Here is a 6,612-nt window from a genome sequence, read left to right as displayed (position 1 = left end):
TTAAATTAAAATGCAAACATTTTGGTAAGAATTCTTCTTCGATTTTGTTTTGAAAATTTGGTTTAATTACTTTGTTAATGTTTCATTTATTTCTTGACGAATTATATTTTCAGTTGAAAATTCATCTCTTTGGTTGAAAGTTGAACTATTTTGTTGAAAAATAATCTTTTATAATTAATAATTAAGCTACTTGGGTAAAAGTTAAACTACATTGTTAGACAATTCGCCTTTCGGTTTGAAAATTCTACAACTTAGATTAATTTTTATTTATTTCTTGAGTGAAGAATCTTTACTTTTTTTAAATTCGTCTTTTTGAATCAAAAAATTTTTTTTATGAATTTCATATTTTTTAATTGAAATATAAACTTTTTACATTCTCATCAGAGAAGGTATTAGATTTATGTTAAATTTGACTACCCCAGTTTTTGTTAAATGTCCACGTTTTGAAACCCCCTGAATCCGAAAAACAGGTAATTACGAATGGGTCTGTCTTCCTGTATGTATGTCTCTCTGTCTGTTTCCCCAATAACTTTTGAAAAAATTAATTTATTAGATTGGACTTTGGTAAACTCTCTTAGTGTCCTAAACTAAAGGTCAAGTTCGTTATAGAGAGCCATTTTTGATAACAATTAAAAAAGTGGGCACATTTCGAATATTTTCGAGAACACTTTCTTAAAAATTTAAAAATTCTCTGTATTGTTATTCATAGTATACAAAAATTTAAATAATTAATTCACATTCTTTTTTTCATGAAACTAAAAAATTCCAGAGTTATAGCATTTACAAAATTCCAAAAAACACACGAAAATGAACATTTTAAGCCAAATAATGCACAATATGAAAAAAAGTTAACAGAACAAAAATGTTGCTTTTTGAATGCCCTACAAGATTAGAATAACAACTTTTTTAATTTTCTTCAAAATTCAAAAATTCCAAATCTGACAGGTCAGTTATGCCCCCCCCCCCACTGTCAATTTCTGGGTTTTCTATAGCCCACTGAATTGCGCCCCAAATGCGCTCAAATGCGCCATCACTAAAAAATGTCGCGATAGCTAATTAACAAAGATATCATATTTTTGAGGGGGGGGGGGGGCAGTGTAACACATGTGTTAAATCCTCAACAGTGATGTGCAATCTAAAGTGGAGGACATGGATTCTTTCGACTTCCAATGCGCTCATATGCGCCACTTTCAAAATTAACAAAAAAAAACATAATCGACCCCCTAATTAACACTTACTACACATCCAATACCCAATTGTATCTCCAAATAACATAAATTGCAATATAAAAGTGTACAATGATCTCTTCAGATAAAATTTCAAATGCGCTCATATGCGCCACTTTTAGAATTAACAAAAGAACATAATCAAGCCCTTTGTTACCTACTATTTCAACCATTTTGAAAGTGGCGCATATGAGTGAATTTGAAATCCTATCCGAAAAGATCATTATAAATTTGTATATTGCAATTTAAGTTTTTTGGAGACATCATCGAATAGTGGATCGTAACAAGTGGTAGTGAGGGGGTTGATTGTGGTTTTTTGTCAATTTTGAAAGTGGCAAATATGAGCGCATTTGAAATCCTATATGAAGAGACAATTCTAAATTTTTATACTGCAATTTAAGTTATTTGGGGAGATCACCGAATAGTGTATCGTAACAAGTGTTAATTACGGGGTTTATTATGGTTTTTGATCAATTTCGAAAGTGCCGCAGATGAGCGCATTTGAAATTCTATCCGAAGAGATATAAATTTTTATATTGCAATTTAGGTTATTTGGAGATACCATCGGGTAGTAGATCGGTAGCAAGTGTTAATTAGGCGTTTAATTATGGTTTTTTGTCAATTTCGAAAGTTTTCGGTGGATTTGAAATCCTATACGAAGAGATCATTAAAAATTTTTATACTGCAATTTAAGTTATTTGGAGATCTCATCGAATAGATGATCGCAACAAGTGATAGTGAGGGGGTTGATTATGGTTTATGGTTAATTTAGTAAGTGGCGCATTTGAGCGCATTCGAAATTCTATCCGAAGAGATCATTATAAATTTTTATACTGCAATTTAAGTTATTTGGAGATATCATCGAATAGTGGATCGTAACAAGTGGTAGTGAGGGGGCTGATTACGGTTTTTTGTCAATTTTGAAAGTGCCGCATATGAGCGCATTTGAAATCCTATAGGAAGAGATCATTATACATTTTTATATTGCAATTTACGTTATTTGGAGATATCATCGGGTAATGGATCGGTAGTAAGTGTTAATTAGGGGGTTGATTATGGTTTTTTGCCAATTTCGAAAGTGCAATTTAAGTTATTTGGATATATCAACGAATAGTGGATCGTAACAAGTGGTAGTGAGGGAATTGATCATGGTTTTTTGTCAATTTCGAAAGTATCGCATATGAGCGCATTTGAAATCCTATACGAAGAAACGATTCTAAATTTTTATACTGCAATTTGATTTATTTCGAGATGTCATCGGGTGGAGGATCGATAACAATTGTAAATGAGGGGATTGATTATGGTTTTTTGTCAATTTTGAAAGTGGCGCATATGAGCGCATTTGAAATCCTATACGAAGAGACAATCATACATTTTTATATTGCAATTTAAGTTATTTTGAGATAACATAGAATAGTGGATCGTAACAAGTGGTAGTGAGGTGGTTGATTATGGTTTTTTGTCAATTTTGAAAGTGGCGCATATGAGCGCATTTGAAATCCTATACGAAGAGACAATCATACATTTTTATATTGCAATTTACGTTATTTGGAGATATCATCGGGTAATGGATCGGTAGCAAGTGTTAATTAGGGGGTTGAATATGGTTTTTTTATCAATATCGAACGTGGCGCATATGAGCGCATTTGAAATTCTATCCAAAGAGATCATTATAAATCTTTATATTGCAATGTAGGTTATTTGGAGATATCATCGGGTAGTGGATCGGTAGCAAGTGTTAATTAGGGGGTTGAATATGGTTTTTTTATCAATTTCGAACGTCGCGCATATGAGCGCATTTGAAATTCTATCCGAAGAGATCATTATAAATCTTTATATTGCAATTTAGGTTATTTGGAGATATCATCGGGTAGTGGATCGGTAGCAAGTGTTAATTAGGGGTTTGATTATAGTTTTTTGTCAATTTCGAAAGTGGCGCATATGAGCGCATTTGTAATCCTGTACGAAGAAACAATTTTACATTTTTATACTGCAATTTAAATGATTTGGAGAGAAGTTTTGGCATTGTTATATATTTTATATGGCTGACGTGATCGCCAATTCGGTTTGAGAGGTTCAGGCACGTAGTTCAAGTCGTTCCAATAAAAACGTTTTATTTATTAATTTAGAGTAATTGAAAAGTCTGGAACGTAAATAATATTAACGTTTATTAATGTTGTATTGCGCATTGTAACGTATGAATACTTATAAATAAATCTCTAAAAAATTGTACAAATAACATAATAATAGTACAAATATAATAGAATTTCATAAATGTAAATAATAGTAAGAGTACTCTATCAATACCCAATAAAAAACTTGTTTTTATGCAGGTTACACGGTTGTTATGGATTACGAATACGACGGAGTAAGTCTGATTCATAAAATTTGAATAACAATAAAAAATAAATGACTGATGTTAATATTTTTTATGTCAGGTTTTGAAAAATCTGCACTTCGGAATTTGCACGCAGCAAATACCCAAAGTGCTTGAAGCGTATGATCATAGCTGCTTCTAAAATATTGACATAGAAAATTTCCCCATTGTGGGGAATGTTGTGACCCTGAGCGAACCATGTGAGAATTTTCAGCAAGAAAATGACATACAATATTTGGACGAATACAAGTAGGTATGTTTTGAGAAGATATGTGTTATAGGTCTTCAGTATAGTTGAAATTTTATGGAGAGTGTTTACAAACAAATACTAAGTGTTTGCTTCTTTAAAGTTATAACTTCTATCAAGTACTGTCAGAAAGATATATCTATGAAGTGTATGTGAATATGAAAGTTAGCTTTGAGGTTATGTACTTATTGCATTGGCAATATTTCTTAAGAATTTTTGGATATAATTATCCATACCTTACAAAGCAAAATATAAAATTGATAAATGGTTATATTACTTACCTTCCAGAGTTTTGAATCACGCTAAATTAATCAATAAAACGTTTCTATTGGAACGCCTTGAACTGTGTGCCCGAACCTCTCGAACCGAATTGGCTATTACGTCTGCTATGTAAAATAGACAGCAATGCTGGTTCTTAATTATCTTGTAAATTATTTTTTGTCGATAATAATTTCAAATTTATTCCAAATCCTTTGCTTTTATCATTACAAAGAATGATTTAATCTGTTTCATTTAAATTTTACATTTAAAACTTCCCGCCTTTAGGAACATTTTCCGACTTTAGAAAATCAAGGTGTGAACGGATTTCTAATAATATGCTGGCTGTTGATTAACCAACAAGCGAGAGGTGTAAAAGTAGGTTACTATATTAGACAGGAATATGTGCAATAAGCATGTCGTATAGTTTAATTAAAGTTAAGTTTAGAATATAAGAAAAATGGTCTGCTGCGGTGCTCCATTTTGTAAAAATAGAAGCGAGGATTGATTTAAACTTTACCGTTTTCCACTAGGGCGAAGAGAAAGACTTTTAATGTGGATCATAAATTGTAGACACGACAAATGGAAACCGAATTTAAATTCAAAATTATGCGAAGTTATTACTAATATTTATGACCGCCAGAATATAATTCAAATATAGGGGCTCTGAAGATTATGTTTGCATGTTATTAAATTGCCTATGAGCATTTTTTTGATATATTAAAGCGAAATGAGATCCAGAAGAAAGTAAGATTAGGAACCAGTTTTTCTACAGAACGACGCGCATTAACCCACGCAAATAAAAAGGACGTATGATGTGAAATATAAATAGCTATCATAATAAACTTTGGAAAACGTATTTTAGTAATGTTTGACCTATAGTCTATTATTATTTTATTATTTGTTAATATGTATTTAAAAAATCATATGATTATAATTTTAGAGCACGCCTATTTATAAACTGAGTGAAATTTCGTTTGCAATCATTATTTTTGCAAGAGCTACTTTTAGGCAAATGTGTGGGTTAAAAAATCAAATAGTCGAATTTAAATATTTCATATATTATATCACATGTAATTTTATTTATAATTTATATTTTGATAAAAATTCTTCAGTATAATTTAAAAATAAATAATCTATATCATGTAAGTGTATTTATATAATTCGATATCAATTTAGCGATTTTGAATTTGGCGGGGAACCAGAATGGCAGCTTGCATATTCCCATTTTATATAGGGTATGTTCCGATTTGAGCAGTTGAGAGTTATTTAAAGTTTCAAAGTTGGCAATGCCAATGTATAAGCATAGGCTGCCGGTGCGCAATGATGCCTATGCTTATACATGGCATTGCCAACTTTGAAACTTTAAAAAACTCTCATATACTCAAATCGGAACATACCCATAGTACCTTAGTAAAACAACCTTTAAAATAATGCAGCCAATCAGCAACGACACCAGCTACGCTGCCATGTTGAAGAAGTGAGCGGCAACTTCCAATAAATGAAATGAACAAATGGAAGTTTTTTCAATGATCCAGAGTTCTTATGAAAATGTGTTTATTGCATACAAAAGTAATTTAAGAATGAATGCGAATTGTATTAAAAAGATTTAGTTCCATCATCATCGATATTTCTTCAAAATATTATGGTTTATTGGGTAAAAAAATTTCTTTTTGCAGGCGTTTTAATTAAAAAATTTCTGTCACAGTGCGACATCATCATACTTTATCTCGATTTCTGAGATTAGAAGCAATTTTTGGGATCAAATATTTCTTTATGCTTCTTCAGCATCATCATTCATGAGTAGTTTGGATCCATATGTGTAATACTCCTATACAGGGTATTCCAGACTTAAGTGTCGCCACTTATATGGCTATATGAACAAACAAAACAGAAATCAAAAATCATTTTTCAAAAATCAGTTTAAGTTTTGGTTTGTGAGTCATAAAATGTTTAAGCTGCATAGAATCAGGAGCGCTGCATAAACAGCCGTGCGTGCGTGACTCCCGCTCACCAACATACAACTGTTTATAATCATATATATCAACTGATTTTCGGAAAAGGAATTTTCGATTTATTTTATAAATTGTATACAACCATATAAGTCCGGACACTTGAATCTGGGTAAACCTGTAATGCTAACTGCCTATACCCCGCAATATTTGGCGCGTGGCAAAAAAGTATACGTATATATGGTTCAGCACTCCTTTCCGATGCTCGCGCAATGCTGAGAACAACTCCGCTCTCTGTGAGACAGACATATATGCCTGCACTCTATTTTTTTGCCAGAAGCCCCTCCGTGGTTAGCAATGTAGGAGTGTTACATATATGGTTGGAACATGATTAGGCCTTATGCCGGATTCGATTAAATGCCTACGACATCTATATATATATATATACCTTCTTCTTAAAATGGTCAGGAATCACGAAGAAGTGGGCAAAGGAGCGTTTCTGTACAAAGCAGCGGAGGAGGCTGCTGAAGCACTCGGACTTGACTTCAGTAT

The sequence above is a fragment of the Belonocnema kinseyi genome, chromosome 4, assembly GCF_010883055.1.
Source record: "Belonocnema kinseyi isolate 2016_QV_RU_SX_M_011 chromosome 4, B_treatae_v1, whole genome shotgun sequence".
Taxonomy (NCBI): domain Eukaryota; kingdom Metazoa; phylum Arthropoda; class Insecta; order Hymenoptera; family Cynipidae; genus Belonocnema; species Belonocnema kinseyi.
The sequence above is the reverse complement of the archived record's forward strand: the minus strand, read 5'-3'. Positions refer to the sequence as shown.